Here is a 24,979-nt window from a genome sequence, read left to right as displayed (position 1 = left end):
GGCTCATTTAGATTTCCCATCTTCAAATTGTTTCAATATTGAATACGAATATTTTCATATGTTGCACATTCCATTATGAAATGTCATCTAATTTCAACCACCTTTTTACTACAAAAACACTCTCTTGTTCCCTTATGTACATTCAAGTTTCATTTCCTATTAAATTCCACAAGTTCCTCCATGTGACATTAGTCAATGACACAACCAACTAACAACTCTCATGGTTCTAAATGGAATGACTAAACTTAAACTACATGTGCATGCATTATCTTAGCCACAAATTTGATATCTTTAATAGAATATTAATCAGGTGTTCTAGCCCTCTCAATATCCTTTTTTAATTCTTTGTAAATTCTCCTAGGTTGCCTTTGTTGCTATTGCATGATATGGGTATCCTATGGCTTGTATTAATATGGCTAGAATCCCTTTGAAGATAAATTTTGTTTTTTGATGAATAGTATAGACACCTAAAATTGTCCTAGTCTAATTAAATAAATATTTTATTTATTTAATTATTTTATCATAGAAGTCATCTATTAATTAAATAAATTTTTATTTATTTATTTAATTCATTAATTCCTCATTTAAATAAATATTCTTATTTATTTAAATTGTTTTTTTTTTCAAAATTAAATAAATATTTTATTTATTTAATCAGTCCCACTTCTTCTATTAATTAGATGGATCTTCATTTATTTAATTAATTCATTAGCTTTTTCCCTCCATAACAGTTGTCATTCATCTCTTAATTTGTCTTTAACCACCTTTCTAATATTCTATTATTTCCTATACCTACCCTCTAATCCTGCCCGACCATTTATTCATTCACCTCTCAATCATATCCCTCCATTTCTAGGGCACTCTCTATATAAGAGGATCCTTTCATCCTCATCAACCCTAATCAATTAGTGTGAATCAATTAATGCGTCTATCCAATGAATGTGATCAATCAAGTAGTCAAACATCTAAACAAGTAGAATTTGTTCTTTGTTGAGCTCTTGTGCACAATACAAAATCAGAGCAACCACATCAAGTCAGATCAATGGAGATCAAACCCTAATAAGCATGTGAATGGTATTATCTTTCATGTTTTTGATATTTTGCATGTTTTAGGTTCTTTATTGGTGTAATTGTAGAACTAGGGTTTTATGCTAGGCTATTCCTAATCATAGACCATGATATTTTTAGTTAATTGGACATTGAAGGAAGAATTTATTAATCACCAACCTTATAATATTTTTTTTTTCTTTTTGTTTTCTTTCCTTGCACCCTTATCTTTCCTTCTATCCCTTAAACCTTTTGATAATTGTTTTCCCCATCATGATAGATTAAATTAGATAAGCTTCTTTTTTTGCAAATATAGTAGCATTAGATTAGCTATAGATTAGAAGAAGCTATTTTTTGTAGAAATTCTTATGCAAATTCATTAAAATTGTGAATATGTGAGCTTCCATATTGTTGGGGTTTATCAAAACCAACAAATACATGGGTGCAAATCTTTCAACTAGCTTTGGTAAGTGATATCACATCCAGGAATATCATTCACCCTCCCTTGTCCATGAGTAGCAACTTACAATCAATTTCCTTCTCAAAAGAGAATAACTTTGGACCTCCTTAGTTTTATGTGTGTTTGTAGCTTCCAAACGGGCATGTTGATCCAAAGTAATGAGAAGTTTCTCATAAAATTGACACTTCAACCTTTGAAAAGTTGAGTGGTTATCTATTACAAGAAGAACAAAACGTTAAATGAAAGTTTGAAGAACCTATTCCCATAACATATTTGAAAAGGTAAATTTAGAGGTAAAATAATGCAAAAGGAAAGGAAAGGTAGTTATGCAATTAAAACAAAACATGAACTAAGGAGAGGACAAGGGGATGTAATGAAAGAACAAAGTCAAGTGTTATAATTGTGGTAAATTAAAAAAAATAGTGGAGTGCAACAAAAGGAAGGTTGAGATGTAAAATAGGAAAATAAAATAACCAAATGTTTAATATGAGACAATTTTTTGTTGTGAAGATGAATGATCAAATAATGCCAAATTATAAAAAAAAATGTTTGTTGTGGTTATTTAATATTAGTACCCCTACTTGATGAGATCATGACTACTAGCTTTTTACTTGAAATTCAAAGTTCATATATGCATTGGAAAGGATAGGTCACAAGGAATGACATCAAATCATAAGAAAACACCACTCAAAAAAAAAAAAAAAGTAGATCCTTAGAAAGGGTAAGAAAGATCAATGTGCCCCAAGCATAAGGACAATAAGAAGAGTTACACAACCTCTAAGGAAAGATTAGACATAAGCAATTCACAATGTACTCACATGAATGAATAGTCAATGTAAGAAAATACATTAAGATATATAAAATGTAACTCTAAAGAAGAGGTAATCTTCAAAGTGAAAGAGAGAATTAAATGAAGGATAAAAAACCCCCCTAAGGAGAGATTAATCATAAGAGACACACCATTCCATTCAAGAAAGGACATCATAACATGTAAAATGCAACCCCTAAAAGTGAATAGTGAGACCTTGGATAGAGAGAAAGGATAAATAAGAGGCAAGAATGATTTATGTTGTTTCCCCAAGATGTTTGTAATTGAAATAGCATCACCTCTTATGACAAAGAGCCCCCAATTAAGTTAACTACTTGTACCATAGGGTGAGGAGCAACATGAAGGGTGAATGGAGTACTAAGGCGCTACCTCTTCACCAATGAAGAGTGCAATATCGGTTGTAAGAGCTATGCTAAATGATTTACATTTTCCAAGAGAATGAGAATAACTGCGATAAAAAATGTTAGACGATTCAAATAATCGGAAGACAACTGAGAGGGGGGGGGGTGAATGAGTTGTCACAGATTACAGGAACATTCAGTAATTAAAACTTTAATAGCAGAACCCAAAACACTAATACCGGAATAGTAGTTAATCAATTAAGCATAAACAATAATCACGGAATAAAAGTCATCCACACAACACCAAGATTTGTACGTGGAAAACTCGGTAAAGGGGAAAACGGTGGGAAGCCTACCCAAAGTTAAATAATACTTCTGCGGTAAGTATGTGAATTACAATGAAGGGGGCCTGCACTTGCAGGAAGACCAACAGTCTAGAGCACACAACTCATCATAAAAGGAGCCTCACTAACTACATATAAATCCAAACTACAATCCGGAGAAGTGTTGAACTGCAAAAGATAGCATCTCCTATGCCTGAGTACAATTTCGGTTAAGCTCAATACCAGAGGACTAAATCCTCTTACATAAACCCAATTGGATCTCCAATGATCGACCAAATCCTCTTCCTAAATGATAGTACATTATTCGCACATTACATTCCTTGACCATGACCTCTTACATTAACCATGATAATCTACAATGAGATCTTACATCTATTTATACAAACCCTTGACCATAAACAATCAGGTCGGCCACCAGACAATAAACCGATTACATAATTACAAACCATGTTGGCCTTAGACCAAACAAGTAATATCAACACATAAGACATCCCAGAAATACATCAATAGGTCCTATCCACATGTACATTAAACTCAATCCATAACCTAGATCAACCAGGACCAAGTATAGGTCCACACGCTTCAGCAATGATCTCCAACTGCCAAATCTCGAACATGAACATCAACAGCATCCTGAAACTCCATCAGGAGCTACACCAATACCACTTATGCAATTCATTAAAGATCTCCATCAAAAGCTTTGTCGGTGAAACCCTCGCCGAAACCAGAAACCAATATTCTAAGCAAGCAAGATAACATCCAATCACCAAACCAAAACCAACTGACCAAATATGAGTATTGTGAGAGTTGAGAAACACAACACCACAGGAGCCTAAAGATCTTCTGCAAGCTGAATGATCTGTTACAAGGAGAAGCAAGGAAGCAAAAATAACTGAAAACAAAAACATAGAAAAATATGCTCAAAAGATGAGAGCTCAATATTCACAAAATGTGTAATGTGATAATGATACAAGGAAAATAAAATTAACCTCTAATAGGTCAAGAAACCCTAAAAGGGAAAACCTAGGCTTGCACATAATAATTGATAAAAGAATTAGTTATTATGCACCTAATGTTAGCTTAAGTGTAAAAAGAGATAATAAGGAACTTAAAGAATTAAACAAATATTGTTTAATTAATCAAGTAAAGACCCGATTACTCTAACACCACCCCCCCCTTAAGCTAGACTTAGGGAGAAGCTAAAACCTAGAACAACTACTGAAAGCAGGAAAGATGGGTCCCGATAACAAGGCCTGATCAGGTACCCAAATACAATGAAATCTCTATGAAATGGAGACAAAGGAGAAAACCCAGTGGGAAAAAACTCCTCTCCAAAAAGAGATAAAAGAACATGTTGAAAGAAGAAGGAAGGAAGGCCTCATAAAGACCCCCCAAGGACAACTTCCTTCACCCCAAGCATAGAGTGCAACTGAAGATAGCGCGGTGATGCAATAGGTTTTGTGAAGATATCAGCAACCTGCTCGACAGTGGGAATGTACTCCAGAATGAGAGAACCATCCTGAATCAACTAGCAGATGAAATGCATGTGAAGCTCAATGTGATTCGTCTGCTGATGCTCTACTGGGTTGCAGGAAATATGAATAGCACTTTGATTGTCACACCAAAGAATAGTGGGACTATCAGGAGGAAAACCAAACTCAGTCATCAACTATCAAAGCCATAAGATCTCCTGACTGGCGAGCACACCAACTCGGTACTCAACCTCTGTAGATGATAATGCATGAGCAGTCTGCTTCTTGCAAGACCATGTGATAGGACCAAAGCCAAGACAGAAAACAAAGCCAGAAGTAGACTTCTGATCGGTGACATCACCAACCCAATCTGAGTCAATGTAGCCAACAACGTGAGGTTCCCCTGATGTGTAGTGAATGCCATGAGAACTAGAGCCTTGAATGTACTGCAAAATGTGTTTGGCAGCTTGCCAATGACTCTCATGAGGATCATGGGAGAATTGAGAGACAAGGCCAACCGCAAAGGAAAGATCAGGACGAGTGTGAGTCAAGTACAACAAACTACCAACCAACTGCTTGTAAAGTGTAGAATCTACTAGAAGGAGTGGGACAAGTAGGAATCAAAACAACCCCTGACTGAAAAGGAGTGGGAGCAGGCTTGCAATCAAACATACCAAAGCGCCAAAGCATGTCAAGAGCATACTTTTGCTAGTAAAGTTCTGTTCTTGCGCTCAGCGACACCATTCTGCTGAGGGGTGTGGGGAACAGTAAGATGATGTTGCAAACCATGCTCAATGCAAAAATCTTTGAAAGCCCGATTCACATACTCCCCCCCATTATCTGTACGTATCTGCCGAATAGAACAGTCAGACTGCTTCTCTACAAATGTCTTGAAGATTTAAAATGAATCAAAGACATCAGACTTGTACTTAAGAAAGTACACCTATGTGCATCTGGAGAAGTCATCAATAAAAGTGAGTACATACTTGGCCCCAGAAAAAGGAGTGGGAAATGACATGAGATCATTGTGAATCAACTCCAAGGACACCAAAGCACGAGATGCTCTTCCCTTCAGAAAGGGATCTCTGTGATACTAGCCAAGCACACAACCATGACAAACACCATCAGTGCAGGAAATATGTGGGAGCCCAAGAACAAGTGCCTATGTACTCATCTACTGAAGATATCTATAATTGACATGGCCCAAGCGCTCATGCCAAAGCTTACTCACTAAATCTCCATGTGCTATAAGAGACAAACCTGCACCCGCAGAGGGCTCAAATCCATCAAATCTGTATAAATGAGATACAGTATCAACACTCCAAGTAGCCACAACCAAATCAGAGTCATGGAGGTCCTGAATAACCACATCATGTGGTAAGAACTCAGCTGTCTTAAAAGAGCCAAAATGGCAAATCTGATAAATGGATAGGAGGTTCATCGAGATGTCAGGGACAACCAGAACATCCTGCAGAGTACCCCCATCCAAAGAGATAAAACCTGAACCCAAGACTGAAAGATGAACTGTGTCACCTACTACAATCTGTGAAGTACCACAAGAGGCAAGAGAAGTAACCAACTACTGAGTGTGAGTCGTATTGTGAGAAGTGCCATAATCAAGTATCCATGTGGACCCATAGGTCGAAGCTCGAGCAGTGAGAGCATGACCTTTTCCTGTGGAAGGAGAAGACGCCTGAGGTGAGGAGATGTGATGTTGCTGCATGGCTTCCTCTAAAGCCTCTAACCATTTCCAACACCTGGAAATTGGATGTCCTTCCTTGCTGTTGTTCTCAAAATCTGATTCCCTTTAAAATCCTTATAGTGATATGATAAACTCTATGTGCAAAAGAGATATTAAAGAGAAGGAAACTTTTAGGACAACATATGACAAGGTTTAACTAACCTTCTACACTTCGAACTTATCCAAAGTTCAGGCAGGTATACCTTTGTGAACTGAATTCACACTTTTAAAAGATAAATCCACAGCAAACCAGTCTGAAAAAACCAGTGGATCTTATCACTTTAAAACCAACTAAAACAAAGAAATGAGACTTGTATTCATGTTCAGTATTGACCTACAAGATATGTAATAGACAACCTTGATCTACACCAATGCCTTATCCAAGGTCACAGAGTCATCTAAGTTCAAACAATACTTCCACAATCAAATATCTCTACATATTCCATCAGTTTGGCTTTTGCAGATCCCTATATATGCCTGACACACATAAGAATTTATTCATACCAAACTAAGCTATGTTCATCAAAATTCAAAGTATCCCAAAAATAATTTACTAGTAAAATGATTCCTGCGTATTTAATTCCCCTCTTGAAGAGAAAAGCTAAGAAGCATATTTACTGAAAACCGCCTTACAACCCATATTCAAAAGGAATAACCCTAGATTACTCAGAATGAAACAGTAAACATTTGCAAACATACTTGAAGACAACACAAAGTTTAAACTCAAAACCAATGGTATGTGTATTCATATTTACTTCTGAAAGTATTACAAAAACATTTGAATATTCTACATCAAAACTCGAAAAAGGCTCAAATAAATTTCTGCAGCGTTTTCTTACAATTCCTTGCGATCCTTTTTTTTTTTACTAGTCCTGGTATCCATTTATAACAATATGGATGCACACATAGCTTCAGACTTTCCTAGGAGAGTTCGTTACAATCATTACTTCTTAAGAAGAAGTTACAAAACCTTTTCCAAATGCGGTTACAAGTCTCTTTCAACATCCGCGACTTCTTCCACTTGTTGTTCTGTTGCAACATTTTATAACTGCTCCACATCAAGCACTGCATATTTTCTTGTCCATTCCTAATACACCTCATCAACAGGCCATGAGAAGTTAATTACTTTTGCTTTTGTCTTGGCTAATCTTTTCCAAGAATGCCTAATTTTATTGACCTCTGAATTCAAAAAACCATAATGAGATTTGATTTTCTCAATCTCCTCAATTGTTTTGACAAATATGGAGGCATCCTCTGATTTAACAATTCTTTTTATTCTAAGTGACAATTTGGCTTCTAATTCCTTAAGCCATATTTGTTTGTCCTTTAATTGGGTTGGGCTAACAAAACCTCCTGGGAGTAATTCAAAAACTTGATCAGTGTACTCTTTCTTGTACAAGTTGATCTTTCTATCTGCATTATCCACTCCTTTTGCCAACTTTATTAAATCCTTTGTCATATCATTGGTAGATTTAATAATGGGGTCAGCCCCTGCCTCATCATAGGATACACAAATAAGTTCTATATCCTACTCTCTGGGTCTCCATTTATCAAAAATAGGTATTAAAACAGCCTTGTCCCCATTTAACTCATTCCACATTTCCAAAATCTTACTCATGTTGTTATACATTAGTGAAGACCCTATAGTGTCAGCAAAACTTAAAATTGTAGCCCTTACTCTCTCTTCATATTTCTTAGCATATAGGGCCTGAGCCTGTTTTAAATTCTCCAGCGTATGGGGACTGATCTCAATCAACTGAGAACTAGAAGGTGCTGGAGATGGTGAGAATTCAATAATAGGGCTGGTAGGTGGAGGTCTTGCAGGAGAAGAGGAGATCATCAATGTTGAGGACTCACCTTGATGGTATTGTCCTACCAACTGGATTTGTAGCTTGGCGATGATGCTATCTTTACCCCTTACCTCTTCTTTGGAAATGTTGTAAGCTTTCAAAATTGTCTCCAACTTAACTTGGAGATCTACCTTTTCCTTAGCCTCTCTTTCTGCTACTGCAACACTAAACTTTGCAGTCTCTAGCACAGTGCTAGCAGCTTCCACTACCCCAGTGCTCTACACTCTTTTCACTATCATTCCTCCAAGGTAACTTGACCCTGGGGTGTCCTTATTCCTCTTATTTTCTTCTCTTTTAAGAGACCACATGACCAGTGCAACATTATCCTTGCTGAAAGTGACTCCCTCGATAACTTTGGTCTCTTTTCTTACTGCCTCTAAAACCAAGGCATCTGCTATGTCCCATTCAGGGAGAATGAGTACCCCAGCCTGTGCTACCATGTCTCTTCCTTGCTCGGAAGTGATGGTCTTAAACTCATCAACCATTTCTTGCTTTATCTCTTCCTCCACCACAGTTGGATCCTTGTGGGGCTGTTCACCTTTCCTCTTTTCACACCTAGCATTAAATTTATCAATATTCTGCTTCCACACAAATTGCATGAATCTTGATGTGACAAAGTTATTGTCAGCCAAGAAATCTTCATTGGCTTGCTTGATCTCAGGATCCCACTCTTGGCCTTTGAACTCATTAGTAGTGATGTTCATCTCAGCAGTAAGGGGCTCTTCTGGCATTCCCTCTTCCACTTCATCATATGTGTATGCTATCTCTCCAAGACTACCTAACAGTAACAGTTGCTCGGCTACTGCCTGTTCATCTCCTATATAAATAGGGGATTGAGATGGGGACTACAAGGCTTCATCAGATTGTACTTCCTTTCCCACTCTTTGTTTCTTTGGGCTATCCTGAATATCAATGACATCTTATGTCTTCCTCTTCCCTTTTGAGGTAGAAGGCTCCCCTGTTGTTGGCATCAACACACTATAGTTGGACTTCTTTTGTAACATGTAATCACCGGGAGGGATTTCTCTGGCAGATGCAAACCTATTTAGAACTAGTCTTGCTTTCTCAAGGTTGTTCTTAATTACAACCTCCCTCGTTTCTTTCAATGTCTGCATCACATCCTCAAAACAAAGAATTAAGAATTTTATCTTCTCTTCAAAGGGGTGAAAGCTAGACAAAGAGTCATAGCTAGTGTCAAATTGGTGCACAATGTCTAAAGCCTTCTTGTAGGCCACCCACTTTTCTTTCCTCAGCTCTTGCTCATCTAAATCAAACTCATTCCTAATGAGGTCTTCAAGAAATTGGAATTGGTGGGGTCTACCTCTGCATATTGCCCTCTTTCTGAACATGTCGTTGAAGAAATCTTCAAGGTCAGCACACCGGGATACTGCAGTTGATAATTTGTATGGTTGAAGGAAATATTCAAAATACTTCCAACCTCCTTTAATTATTACAAATTGATGTGCTATGGTAACTGTAGGGAAAATGGTCCCTTTACCTCTGCCTGTTAACTTTGCCTCTTGCACACTACCAATTGACCTGAGGATTTCTGCAATTCTCACTTTAAGAGGGGCCTGATAGGGCAACAAAAATGGAGTGCCTTTGAAACCATATACTCTGAAAACTGTGGAGACAGGGTATAATTAGATATCACCCCAATTGTGGACAATTTTAATATTCTCAGCAAACTCTTTTGGCCTAATGAATTCCAAAATAACCTTAGGGACTCTTGGATTCTCTGAACAGATAAGATTCCTAATCTTAGATGCAAAACACTTATCAAACTTTAAGTAGCTAGCATCTTCTATGTCCCATGACAGAACTGTACTCCATAACTGCACTGGCATCTTCTCTCCATCTTTCTCTTTCACAATATCCATTCCACTTACAAAATAGTCACCACCCTTGAATAAAAATAAATGCATGAGAAGGGAGTACCATCCAAAAGTCCTATCCACTTTCCCATTCTTTATTCCAATCAATCCTTCATGAATGGCATCAATGATATAGGAAGCATAATCAAAGGTCACTGCCAAAGAAGGATTCAAAATTTGAGCAATCATTAACATGTAATGAGTTGGCATATTTGCCTCGGCATCTTCTCCTAAAATTTGGCAGAGTGACCATTATAATCCTTTGGCCCTAAGGGTGAACAAATTTAAAGAGAAAGGCTCCTCAGTGTTGGGTCCTACAACTGTTAATCCACCTATCTTCACAAAGAATTCTTTAAGAGGCTCATTTCTAAGGTGGTTCCTCTGCACACTATAAACCTGAGCTAGTGATTTAAAATTAATAGGCTCTAAAAAATTGGTAAATTCACTAAGCCCAAAAGCATTTCTGAACTCCTCATTATTTATTTCAATGAGGGTTTTCCCACTTATATCCTTAACACACCTTGTGATTGGGTCATAGTTGTGTGCAATCTGAGTTAGGAGATCCACATCCATGAATACTCCAGGGACCACCAATTTGCTTACGTCCAACTCCCAGATATTGTTCATTAGGGCTGGGGAGTTTCTCATACCAAATCCAACCTTAAATAATCCCAACCCAGACAACCCAATTTGAGAGTCTCTTAGCCAATTGCCCTTGTCATACAATCCTTCTCCTATTTTTAGGCGAGGAGCTCTTGGCACTAATTCCTTTACCTTTGTTGCCACATTAGTTGACATTGTCAACTGTTCTAGGAAATCATCACAGATAGCCCTTTCCTGGTAATTAACCTTTCCTGAAAATTCTCTTTTAGGTGCCATCTTAAAAAACTATGCAAGCAGTTTAATTACTAGCCCCAACTGTTATGTAACAAATCAAAACCCCCAATTAAAACACACTGTCAAGTAATTGCCAAGCAAGAGTACAAGAGAACCTGATTTTGACTTGAAGAAATCCGCTCTTCAACTAAAGAAATTTGCTCTGCAACTAAAGAAATTTGCTCTGCAACTGCTTCTCTACAACAACTTTTCAAAATGATGCCTTCATTCAATTGATGCGAGATCATATACAGTAGTTGGGCTCTTAACTGCGACATTGATACCGCATGCTTCGACCGTCCTTTCAAAATTGAATTCACAGAAGAATTCAAAAATTTCGCTCCAACGGGTCATAACATGCCTGTATATTTTCTTTTCGCTCTTTCGCCATTTCACAGAGCATAACATCCTAGCAATTTTGCCAAACGAAATCACGCCAGCCATCCGATCATATGAGACTTGATCAGTCTTTAAACTATTTTAACCCCTTTGCCTTTGCATCGGGCCCTACCTCTTTTTCACCATTTCGCAAGCTTTATCCCCCGAGCATTTTCCTTTTGCGAAGCTACGCCAAGCGTTAGATGGAACTCTAATCGCCCGACCTTTAACTCCTACCGAGACCGTCAACTTTTCACTAACTGTGCCTCATCTTGATGGCTAACGGTTTTTCGCTATTTTGCAGGGGTTAATCCGCTTCCATCTTTTTCCCACAAAACAACGAGAAGCGTTGGATCAATCTTGAGATGAACATCTTTTAACTGAGACCTTTATCGAGACATTACTTACCCCACTTATTCATCGGTTAACAAATGCCATGTGGCATTCGACCATTAGCCCTGAAAAACTCTTCGGGTTTAGTTCAGAGTCAGCCACGTGTGTTACTTCCTGCATAACCGCCGGTTACACCTTGGCGGGCCGTTAATCACCTTTTGAAACTACGTGTCAATCAACACATCACCATCGAGCTTTACAAGAAACAGTAGCTGTCGTTCCACGTCATGCTGGAGAAAAAACCTCTCTTTCTCTTTCGCCATTTCGTGGGCCTTAATCCTTGGTTGATTTGTAGCCACGAAGCAACGAGAACCCTTGGATCAAAATAGAGTCGATCCTCTTTTACCTTTATGCTTTACCTGTTCTTCAGGCCCACTAGCTCTTTCGCCATTTTGCAGACCTTAAAACACTAGCATCTTGCCTTCGCGAACTCACACGAACCATTAGATCATATCAAACTTGCTTGATGCTTAACAACCTACTTGAATCCGGCAGACGTGGGTCTTCTGACTCAGCTTTACCTACCTGGAACTTGGTCATTCCCGAACTAACATGTCAACTTTTTATTCGCTAAAAGACATCAGCGGGATCCACCTCATCCTTGCCACCTGTATCTGCCAGGTCACTTCTTATCCCATAGAATGACTCATCTTCTTGGACCCACCCGTTAGTCCTTAAATCCAATTCACTGACCACTTTGACTTTCGGCCACATGTCATTTTCTTACTTGCCATCTCAACCAGCTAGACTGCTTGCTTGGAATGCCATGTCATTTCGTTGTTTTGCAAAAGCTATCTTTCGAGCATCTTTCTCTTACGAAATTGCACTAGCCATTAGATCTTGAGGACCTGCGCATCTGTTATGCTTCTTATGAACCTCTTTTGCCCGAGCCCAAAAACCTTTCACTATTTCGCAGAGCATAACATGTGAGCATCTCTCGACCATGAAACAACGTGAGCCGTTGATTTCTTTTAAACTTGATCGCCTTTTAACCGTGGGAATGTCTTCACCGCTGGGTCCCACCAAACCTTTTCGCCATCTCGCGAAAGGTAATTTACTCGCTCATTTCGGCTGCGAATCAACACCAGCCATTAGATTCAAAGTGAGATGGAGTCTCGTTAAACTTGATCCAATGCACATAGTCGAACATGCTTTTTTCTTTCGCTATTTCGTGTAGCTTAACACACCTGCAACTTCACCTAACGAAATAGCGAAAGTCGTAGATTCATCTGAAAGTTGCACGACACCTACTGGACCTGACAACATTAGAAGGAAAAGGGCATAAGGCGTGAATTTTTATAATTATTTAACGACCGCCTAGGAAAATAACAAAGGGGGGACACTTCACACGAACCCAAGACCCATTACTTAAGTGAATAAAGTAACGTAGGAATAGAAGCCAAAGGGTTTTGATCAAACATTTGAGCGATTAAAAACTAAAATCCCTTAACCCTTAAAGACCTAACATAGATTTGAAGCAATTAATAGCATACCTGACTCAAAATTTCAAAAACTTAGCCAACCATTGGAGAAGAAAACCCATTTCTTAAACAGTGATAATAGCGGCTCTGACTGGGGATGGTTGATCGCAAGGTCAACACAAGAAACTCAGGAAACTCTGGAGAAACATACGAAAACACAGACCCAAACAAAACAACAGGAAGCGAACAAAATATATACAAACAAAGGACCTACTGTGCATGGACTTCAAGAGAAATAATGTTTCAGGAATTGTCCATGCACTGGAAATTTGTGTACTTCATCATTCATATTTTTCATAAAATAAGAATCCTTTCCATTTAAATCACAGACCACAAAAGGGTCAATCCATAATGATTCAAATTTCTTATGCTTTCCTTTGTCTTGTCCTCTTGCATTCCACTGAAGAACAATATCGTCAATTTGAAACTTCCTTAATGATGTCCTTTTATCAAAAAGGTACTTAGACTGTAGTTGGATCTTCAGATTTCTCTTATGAGCTAGAGTTATGATCTCTTCCACTTCCACTATCTGAATCATTCGGTTTTCCATAGGTTCAAATAACTCCATGTCTTCAACTTGCAAGAATTTATAAATTGGAAGAAGATTGTTTACCGACAGTCTAGCTTGTGTACCATAAACCAATTCAAAAGGTGACATTCCAATGGCCTTCTTGACTGTTACTCTGTCAGCCCACAAGGCTAACTTCAACTTTTGATCCCAAGACCTCTTATTCTCTTCCAGGATTTTCTTGATGATGTTCAAGAGACTTTTATTACTAGATTCAACTTGTCCATTTCCCTGAGGATGATAGGGTGAAGAGTAAGACATGATTATTCCATGACTGGTACAAAATCCAACAAACTCTTCTGACCTAAAACTCATGGCATTGTCCATTACTAATTTTGCAGGTATTCCAAATCTAGTTATAACATTATCCATCAGGAAGTCAATGACAACTTTACTCGTAACTCTTCTTGTGGGAATAGCTTCAATCCATCTAGTAAAATAATCAGTGGCTACTATGATCCATCTATGACCTCTTCCTGATCTCTCAACAATCTCTCCAATAAAATCAATGCCCCATTGGACAAAAGGGGCTTCCACTATGACTGGATTTAGGGGTAAAGCTCCTTCATACCTCAATTTGGATGAAATTTTTTGACACGGGTCACATTTCCTGACATGTTCATGAGCATCCTTGAATAAGGTAGGCCAATAGTACCTAGCCTGGATTATCTTACCAACAGTTGTCTTAGCAGAGTAATGGCCTCCACATACTCCATCATGCATTTCAATCAACACCCTTTTAGCTTGGAATTCATCCAAACACATTAGCAGTTCTCCATCTCTTTTTCTCCAAAACAAATCACCTTGAATGAGAACATATTTTTGTGACTTGAGTTTTAGAGTTCTTCTCTAATTATGTGTCATTCCTTCTGAAAATGTAGCATCTCTTAAAAATCGGACTATCTCTGAATACCAAGGTTGCCTTTCAATACTAGTGACTGAAGTACTTTTGATTTCAACATTATTTATCTCAACATTCAGAAGATTAGATTCAGTCATGAGCTTGGCCAGACCTAAGCCTCTCACCAATTTGGTGATCTTTATTTCCAAGTCAAATTCTTGGATTCTATTGATCCATCAACACCTTTTTCCTGTAACCTCAGATTGGGACAAAATATCCTTAACTGTAGCATGTGGGACATAAGCAGTGATTTTTGCATTCACAAGGTATGGCCTGAAAGCCTTAACAACTTTAACTAAAGCATAAGCCTGTTTCTCCATGGTTTCATATTTTAATTCTACTTGCAAAGACTTTCTATAGAAAGCTATGGGATGTTCATATCCCTCATTATCTTTTTGTAGCAACACTGCAGCTACTGTGTGGTATGAAGCAAAAGAGAACAGAGAAAAGGGCTTACTGCAATCAGGAGATTTCAGCACTGGTGCTTCCTGAATGGCTTTTTTAATTTCAGCAAAAGCCTTTGAGGCTTCTTGATCCCAACAAAACTTGGTATCCTTCTTGAGCAACTTGACAATGGGCTTCACTATCTCTGCAAAGTTTGCAATGAATCTTCTAACAAAATTTACTTTGCCTAAGAAGGATTGAATACCTTTAACATTTTTCAGTTCAGGCACTTTGTTTATTGCTTCAATTCTTTCAGGGTCTATTCTTACCCCTTCCTTGGAAACAATATGCCCCAATAATTTTCCTTCGGTGACCCCAAAATGACACTTCTTGGGATTTAATGACACACCAAATTCTAAAGCCTTATTGAACATCTTTTCCAAATGTCCACAGTGGTCATCGACCCTTTTAGAGAAACAAGTTACATCATCTTGATAAACCACCATGATGATATTGATGAATTCCTTGAAGGCTACATCCATAGCTCTCTAAAATGTAGCTCCAACATTTTTTAATCCAAATGGCATTCTTACATAACATATGTTCCCCATGGAGTAGTGAAAGCAGTTTTGAATTGTTCATATTCTCTCACTAACACTTGATTGTATCCTGAAAAACCATCCATCATGGACAAAAGATCACAACCTATTACTCTCTGCAGCATAGCTTCCATATTGGGGGAAGAGTAATTGTCTTTTAAAGAAGCAACATTCAAATTTCTAAAATCCACACACAATCTAATGTCCCCATTTTTCTTTCTTACTGGGACCAAATTGGAGACCCATGAAGAATGTCTTATAGGTTTAATAATCCCCCCTTCTCTTAACTTAGTCAATTCTTGCTGCATCCTAGTTTCTAATAGGGGATTAATAGGTCTTTTCTTCTGTCTGAAAGGCTTAGCATCTGGAAGTAAATGTACTTCATGCTGGAAAAGGTCTTGTCTATATGCCTTTAGATCTTCATAAGACCAAGCAAAAACATGTTTATATCTTTTCAATAAATTAATAAGATTAGTTCTAACATGAGCGGGTAATTTCTTCCCAATGTATACTAACTTAGGGGATGATTCAGTCCCCGGGTTTACCTCCTCCAATTCTTCTAACTTGGTGGTAGACTACTGATGTAAGTGACTGTCGTTGTAACTGAACATGCTCTCTAGCTGTACCAACCCTTTAGGTATCTCATTTGTTTCCAACTAGACCAAGTCGTTTCCAAACACTGTTTCCTTATTGTCAACCACCTTCACCAATGCATTGCAATCAATCTTCTGTCCATCATAATCATCAACACATTGAATGAACCTAAGAATATCTTCATCATCAGCAAAAACTTGCCAATTATACACATTATCAGGGATGGCAGGCCTATATTTTATTTCCACAGTGGAGATGTTGGTTAGTGTTGCATCATCATTTTTCAATGCAACATTAGCTAGAAAGTCTGCCATAATATTCTTTGATCGCTCTATCCAATTAATAGAAAATGCACTAAAGTGCTCAATGGCATCCCAAACTGCATGTTTATATCTCTTTAATCTATCATTTTTGGATGCATATTTGGATCTTACCTGAGAGACAACCAATTCTGAATCCCCTAAAACTTTCAACAGATCGATTCCATGCCTTTTTGCAACCTCAAGCCCCAATAACAGGGCTTCATACTCTGCAGTATTATTTGTGCACTGGAAAGCCAATAAGAAAGAATACTTAAAAGTTATACCTGATGGGGATACAAAAAGAACCCCTACTCCAGATTCTTCTTTGGAGCAAGCTCCATCAAAATACATCTACCATAAACCATGTTGTTGTGATTCTAATTCGACCACAATGGGGTCAGTATTCTTCAACTGAGGTAAAATTGGTTGTAGTCTGAAATTATCAAGATCCACATCAGTCATACAATTGAGCATACTAGGATCTACATTTTCAATTACTCTAGGAGCACGTGGTTCTCTGTACAACTTGACCTGATTCCCATTGATTGGGATGGTAGCATAAGATAAATCCAATTGGACATTTCCTCCTACTGTTGTTGCCCACTGCCTGGACAACAACATACCATAATGAGGTTTAGTGTCAGTAACAATAACGTCCATTTTGTAAGTTGCCTCAGGGAATGCTGCTATTTTTACTTCAACATCTCTCATTGTACCTATCACAGGTACTTCCATGTTATCCATAGCATATCATTTTCCATATAAAGTGGTTACTGACAGTCCTAGTTCTTTCATAACACCATAGGGCATTACATTAGCAACAGCTCCTGAATCTATCATACAGTTTTTTATCAGCCGGTTATTCACTAACAAGGTAACATAAAAAGGATCTACCTATGAAGGCTCTTGAGTAATAGTGGTTCCAACATAAACCTCTGGGGTTTGAAGTTCCTGATCCTTTCCATTTTTAACTGAACTGGCAGGTAGGACTGTGTCACTGTCAGATATATTAGAAAACAAAGACAAGGTTGCATCCCTATGTTCTTTTATTTTCAGTAATTCTATTAATGGGACAATAACTTTCATTTGTGTAAGAGCTTGAGCCATGTCAAATGTGGAATTACTGTTTAATTCAGTATTAGCTCTAACCCTTTCTACCTTAAGCTGACTTGCCCTTTTTGCTATGGTAGCTCCTTGTATATCATTGGTATGGTACTTTTATCATCTGTACTCTTGGGTACATCTTTAACCTGTTCCTTCTTTTCTTGACCAATTTTAGGGAAAGTAGTAGCACTACTTGTTGCCCCCTTTTGAGTAACCTCTTTTATAAACATGGAACCAGGTTCACCCCGATCAGTGTCCTTCTTGGTGCTCCTTAAATTGTAATTGTGTTTTGCTTTAGCAATAGCAGCTTTGGTGAGATTTTTAACTTCTTCCTCACTAGGCCTTCTAAGATGAACTTCTTCGTCTTCAATTGTTACCACATTCAAGGTAGGATGCCAGTCCAGTGTTAGTTGTCCTTGAACAAACCTTTCATTATCCAACACATCATTACATTCACTTTGTACAGATTCCTCATCACTTTCTATAATAGTCTCAAACATGTTAATGTCAGGCTCAGCTTCTTGTCTCATGGACTCTTCAAGGGCTTGAGCTACTACACACTGATGAGGAGAATGTGGCCCATCACAAGCAATACACCAAGGAGTGTTTTCTATATTATGGACATTTTTTCCTTTTCAAGGATCTGGGGTATCCTGGCTCTGAGCAGTTTTAGGCTTCTCATTTTGGGGTTTGCCATCTTTCCAATTGGTATTATAAGGCATGTCATGAAGTCTAGGGAGTCTATCTTGCCAGTTATAATGAGGCTTATCGTTTTTATTTACCTTGGCAGTCAGATCCTTCATAGCAATAACCAACTTTTCTATCTTGTCTTCCTCCTTAGCAACTTTATTAGGTTGTTGTTTTGTTTCCTATCATAACCTACCATCTGTTCTCCTTCCTAACTTCCCAGATGCTTTTCTATTGCTTTCCACATTAATGGCAATTCTAAATGCATCCCTCGGGCTATGTGGATTTTTATCCCTTAAGATATAGGCCATTTTTGAATCAAATGCATTATAATAGGTGTTTAGACACATGTTATCATCTAACCTCATCACCTGATATAATCTATGCATGGCCTTTTGAAATCTAGCATTGAAATCGGTGACTATTTCATTATCAGATTTTCTAATGTTATTAAATTCATTGAGCATGAAGCTCACATTTGTTTTGTCACCATATTGTTCTTGAAAACAATTCTTAAAGTCCTTCCATGATCCAATGCTATTAACTGGAAGACCTCTATACCAATCTCTTGCATCATCAACCAGGGGCTGAACAAACAATTTCATTATAACATTTTCATCCACTATCTCATAATCATTTAATAAGTCACCAAAAGATTTTAAATGCTCCTCAGCACTAATTGCATTATTTCCAGCAAACTTATGGAGTTTGTCCCTTAACTCAGTAGGAACATGGTTGGGATATCCTGGGATCCCATCAAAAAACAATTGTCTATACTGCTCCAAATTGATAGGTCTCCTTTGAAAAGGGTTAGCAACATTATTGTTTCCCATGTTCATTCTGACTTTTGGAATTGGGGACTGAGATATTTGGTTATGTTGATTGTTCACAGGGATTTGACTAACTGTTGTTGTATTAGCAGACATAGTAGGCTGAATTTTAACCGGGGGGAGGGAAATTTGCTGAGGATCAAGCTTACTAAGATCTTATGATGGAAAAATGATAGGGGGAGCTTTTAGATAACTAATTTTTCTTTTAACTTCCTGATTAGCTGCTTCCAACTCAGCTTTCTCTAGCTCCATTTGTAGATCCTCCTTTTCCTTCCTCGTTCTTTCCATCTCTCTCTCATGTGCTGATAGCCTATGAGAAATCTCCTCTGTATTTCTAGATCCAGTTCCATCATCCACCCATTTATGCTTCCCTTTATCAATATTATTCCTAGGAGGCTGTGAATCACTAAGCACTTCCCTGTTTGGTTGGACTAATGACTTATATGCTGGCTTGGCTTTAGGGATTAAAATTTCTCTGATCACAGGGCCTTCCTCATCACTCTTTTCCTTTTCCTTAGCCAACACTTCAAGATCAGCTATCTGTCTAAGAAGCCTATTTCTCTCCATTAATTTTGCTTTGACTTCCTTTTCCTTATTTGATTCCTTTTGGGCTCTTAAGGAGATTAAGTGTTGAACCCTCCTATTTAAATCTTCTATTTCTTGTGACACTTTATCTTCATTAGGGAAATTCTCCTCAGAGTCAGATATATTAACTTGATCTATATCAATCAAGCTAATATTTCCATCAATTGTTCTAGGAACAGAATGTCTGATTGCATTTGAACTAGTCCTATCTCTCGCAGACACACTAACATGAGATATATCTTGATTTAAAGCATGAGCATTATCTATATTTCCAAACAATCCAGAATGGAAACCTAATATATCATGTTCAGATTCTCTGGAAGAAGAATTAGACTTTGCATAAACAGGTCAATCAGGTATCTTACCGGTATTATTATTCTTTTGCACCCAAGTAGCATTTGATGGTTCATGAAGCACTGATCTCTTCTGACCTCTTCGTCACTGTTCAGGCAAACCTTCTTGCAAAGTTTCACGAGGATGCTTCTTCATGAATGATCTGGTGTTTTTTCCTCCTTGCATTATGCTTGTCTTCCTTTTAAAATTTTATGTATTTCACAAGGACTGGTTCCAAGATAACAGAGTCGCTACCCACAAGACTATGGGAAATATGAAAACAAGCTTTGAATAAAATGTTGCAAAACTTCAAACCAAAATCATATATCAAAGGAAAATAGAGGGAACTTCCAAATAGAGACTTCCAGACACCACTGCTATATTCACTGAAGCACCAATCTATTCCACAAACACACAATAATTTTTTCTTATAAATCTAAGCACACATCTGCGTCTGGATCCTTATTGTGACTCTCCCCAACATAGTCGCCACTTTTGTTTTTCGCAAAATCTGATTCCCTTTAAAATCCTTATAGTGATATGATAAACTTTTTGTGCAAAAGAGATATTAAAGAGAAGGAAAATTTCAGGACAAAATATGACAAGGTTTAATTAACCTTCTACACTTCGAACTTATCCAAAGTTCAAGCAGGTATACCTTTGTGAACTGAATTCACACTTTTAAAAGATAAATCCACAACAAACCAGTCCGAAAAAACCAATGGATCTTATCACTTTAAAACCAACTGAAAAAAAGAAATGAGACTTGTATTCATGTTCAGTATTGACCTACAAGATATGTAATAGACAACCTTGATCTACACCAGTGCCTTATCCAAGGTCACAGAGTCATCTAAGTTCAAACTGTTGTCCTCAAAATCTGATTCTCTTTAACATCCTTAAAATAATATGATTGAACTCGGTGCAAAAGAGACATCAAAGATAAGGAAATTCTCAAGACAACATATGACAAGGTTTGATCGAACCTTCTACACTCCGGACTTACTCAGAGCCCAGGTGGGTATACCTTTGTGAATTAAATTCACACTTTCAAACATAAACCCACAGCAAACCAGTCCAGGAAACCAGTGGATCTATTCACCTTGAAATTAACTGAAAAACAAAAGAATGGAAATTATTCTTAAATTCAGCATTTCGATCAACAAAACATGCAATAAACAACTTCAATCAATACCAGTGCCTTATCCAAGGTCACAGAGTCATCTAAACTCAGATAATACTCCTCAAACAAAATATCTTTACGCATCCCATTGGCTTGGTTTCTATTAATCCTTTCATATGCCTGACACCTATAAGAATGTATGCATTCCAAATTAAACTATGATCATCAAGATTCAAAGCCTCTTCCAAAGAGTTTACTGGTATGAGTGATCCCCGCATCTTTAATTTCCCTCCTAAAGAGAAAAGCTAGCGAACACTTCTACTGAAAATTGCTTTGCAATCCCATTCAAACAAAATAACCCTGGATTATTCAGAATGAAAACAGTAAACAAATTGTAAACACACTTGAAGACGACACAAATCTTCACTCAAAACCGATGGTCTGTATATTGATATTAAGTTCAGAAAAATATTACAAAAAGTTTTTGAATATTGTCCATTAGACTTAGAAAAGCTCAGATAAATTTCTGCAGTGTTTTCTTACAGTTCTTTGCGATCCTCTTTTCCTCTAGTCCTGGTGTCCATTTATAACAACATGGATGCACAAAGCTTCGGACTTTTCGAAGAGAGTTTGTTACAATCATTTCTTTCAAAACAAAGAAGTTACAAGCCTTTCACAAAAACAGTTACAAGTTCTTTTCGGCCTCTGCAGCTTCTTCAACAGGCTGTTCGGTTGCAACCTCTTCTACCTTTTCAGGGGCACTCTCCAGTTGTTCTGGATCATGGGTGGCATATTTTGTTGTCCACTCATCATACACATCTTCTGTCGGCCATGAGAAATTAATCACTTTATCCTTAGCCTTGGTCAACCTTTTCCAAGAGTTTCTCATTTTGTTGACTTCTGAATTGAGAAAACCATAATGTGACTTAATTTTCTCTATCTCTTGTATTGTCAAAATAAAGAAAGAAGCATCATCTAGATCAATATTTCCCTTAATTCTTGCTGACAGCTTGGCTTCTACCTCCTTAAGCCACATTTGTTTGTCCTTCAGTTGATCTGGGCTAGCAAAAACTCCTGGGAGCAACTCAAAAACTTGATCAACATATTCCTTTTTGCACAAATTAACTTTCCTATCAACATTATCCACCCCTGCTGCTAATTGTACTAAATCTTTAGTGATGTTAGAAGTGGATCTAATGATAGGATTGACCCTTGCTTCATCACAAGATACACACATAAACTCTAAATCTTGCTCCCTAGGCCTCCATTTGTCAAAAATAGGTGTCAAAATGGCCTTGTCTCCCCTGAACTCATTCCATATATCCAAAATTTTACCTACATTGTTGTAGAGCAATGAGGCATTCATTGTATCTGCAAAACTGGAAATTGTAGCCCTTACTCTCTCCTCATAATTCTTTGCATATAAGGCCTGAGCCTGTTTTAAGTTTTCTAATTCTTGAGGAGTAATCTCAACCATTTGAGAGCTGGAGGGTGCTGGAGATGATGGAAACTCAATGATAGGGCTAGTAGGTGGAGGTCTTGTAGGAGAAGAGGAAATCATCACTGTTGAAGACTCACCTTGATGGTATTGTCCAGTCAACTGGCTCTGCAGCTTAGCAATGATGCTATCCTTACCTCTTACGTCCTCCTTAACACTGTTATAGGCCTTCAAAATTGTCTCCAACTTGGCTTGGAGGATCTCTTTTTCTTTGGCTTCCTTTTCTACTACTGCAACACTAAATTTTGCAGTCTCTAGCAGCTTCCACTACCCCTGTATTCTGCACTCTTTTCACCATCATTCCACCGAGGTAACTTGACCCTGGGGTATCTTTGCTTTTCTTACTCTCATTTCTTTTGAGAGACCACATGACAAGTGCAGCATTATCCTTACTGAAAGTAATTCCCTCCATGGGTTTAGTCTCCTTCCTCACCGCGTCTAGTACCAGGGCATCTGCTATATCCCACTGGGGTAAAATAAGCACTCCAGCTTGTGCCACCATATCTCTCCCTTGCTCAGGGGTGATGGTCTTGAATTCTTCCATCATCTCTTGCTTTATTTCCTCTTCTACCAAGGTTGGATCTTTATTAGGCTGCTCAGCTTTTCTCTTTTCACATCTAGCATTATATTTATCTATGTTTTGTTTCCATATAAACTGCATAAATGCTTCTGATGTGACAAAATTGTTGTCAGCCAAGAAGACATTACTTGCCTACTTTATCTCAGGATCCCACTCCTGGCCTTTGAGTTCAGTGGTGGTAATGTCCATTTCAGCAGCAAAGGGTTCTTCTGGCATCCCTTCCTCCACTTCATCATAAGTGTAGGCAATTTCCCCTAGACTGCCTAACTGTAGGAGTTGCTCAGCTGTTGCTTGCTCATCTCCTATGTGGATAGGGGATTGGGATGGAGAATAAAAAGGTGCATCCGATTGTACTTCTTTCCCTACCCTTTGCTTCTTTGGGCTCTCTTGGATGTCAATGACATCTTGTATCTTCCTCTTCCCTTTAGAGGTAGAGGGTTCCCCTGTTGTAGGCATCAACACACTGTAACTAGATTTCTTGTGCAATATATAATCATCAGGAGGGATTGCTTTGCTGGAAGCTGACCTACTTAGGATCACTCTTGCCTTTTCAGGGTTTCTTTTAATCACAGCTTCCCTCTTCTCCTTCAGGGTCTGCATCACATCCTCAAAGAAAACAATTAAAAACTTTATTTTCTCCTCCAGAGGGAAGAAACTAGACAATGGGTCATAGCTGGCATCAAACTGATGCACAAAATCCAAGGCTTTCTTATAAGCCACCCATTTCTCTTTCCTCAGCTCCTTCTCATCTAGATCAAACTCATTTCTAATGAGGTCTTTAGAAAACTGAAATTGATGAGGCCTACCTCTGCATGCTGCTCTCTTTCTAAACATGTCGTTGAAGAAGTCTTCTGGATCAGCACACCTGGATACTACAGTAGACAAATGATAAGGCTTGAGAAAGTCCTCAAAGCAATTCCAACCTCCTTTTGTTATTACAAATTGATCGGCTATGGTAACTGTAGGGAAAATAGTCCCTTTACCCCTGCCTGTCAGCTCTGCCTCTTGTACACCACCAATTTGTCTAAGGATCTCTACAATTCCCACTTTGAGAGGGACCTGATAGGGTAACAAGAATGGGGTGCCCCTAAAACCAAACACTCTGAAGACTGTTGAAACTGGATACAAATAAATGTCACCCCAATTGTGAACAATTTTGATGTTCTCTGCAAATTCTTTTGGTCTTATGAATTCCAAAAGAACCTTGGGGATTCTTGGGTTCTCTGAGCAAAGGAGAGTCCTGATCTTGGATGCAAAGTATTTTTCAAACTTCAAGAAACTAGCATCCTCTCTATCCCATGACAACATAGTACTCCATAATTGTACCGACATCTTTTCTCCTTCTTTCTCCTTGATAAGGTCCAGTCCACTAGCAAAGTAATCACCACCTTTGAAAAGAAATAGATGCATCAAGAGTGAGTACCATCTGAAAGGCCTATCCACCTTTCCATTATTTATTCCTGTTAACCCTCCATGGATAGCATCAGCAATGAAAGAAGCATAATCAAATGTAATTGCAAGAGAAGGATTCAAAATCTGAGCAATCATTAACAGGTAGTGATTTGGCATATTTGCTTCAGCATCTTCTCCCAAAATTTGGAAAAGTGCCCAATACATTCCCTTAGCCCTAAGGGTGAACATACTCAATGAAAAGGGCTCTTCTATGTTGGGTCCTACAACTGTCAACCCACCTATCTTCACAAAAAACTCCTTGAGAGGCCTATTCCTGAGATGACTCCTCTATGCACTATAAATTTGAGCTAATGATTTCAAATTTATGGGTTCTAGAAAATTGGTAAACTCAT

The sequence above is a fragment of the Cryptomeria japonica genome, chromosome 11 (genome assembly GCF_030272615.1).
Source record: "Cryptomeria japonica chromosome 11, Sugi_1.0, whole genome shotgun sequence".
NCBI classification, from domain to species: Eukaryota; Viridiplantae; Streptophyta; class Pinopsida; order Cupressales; family Cupressaceae; genus Cryptomeria; species Cryptomeria japonica.
Note: the sequence above shows the minus strand (reverse complement) of the source record.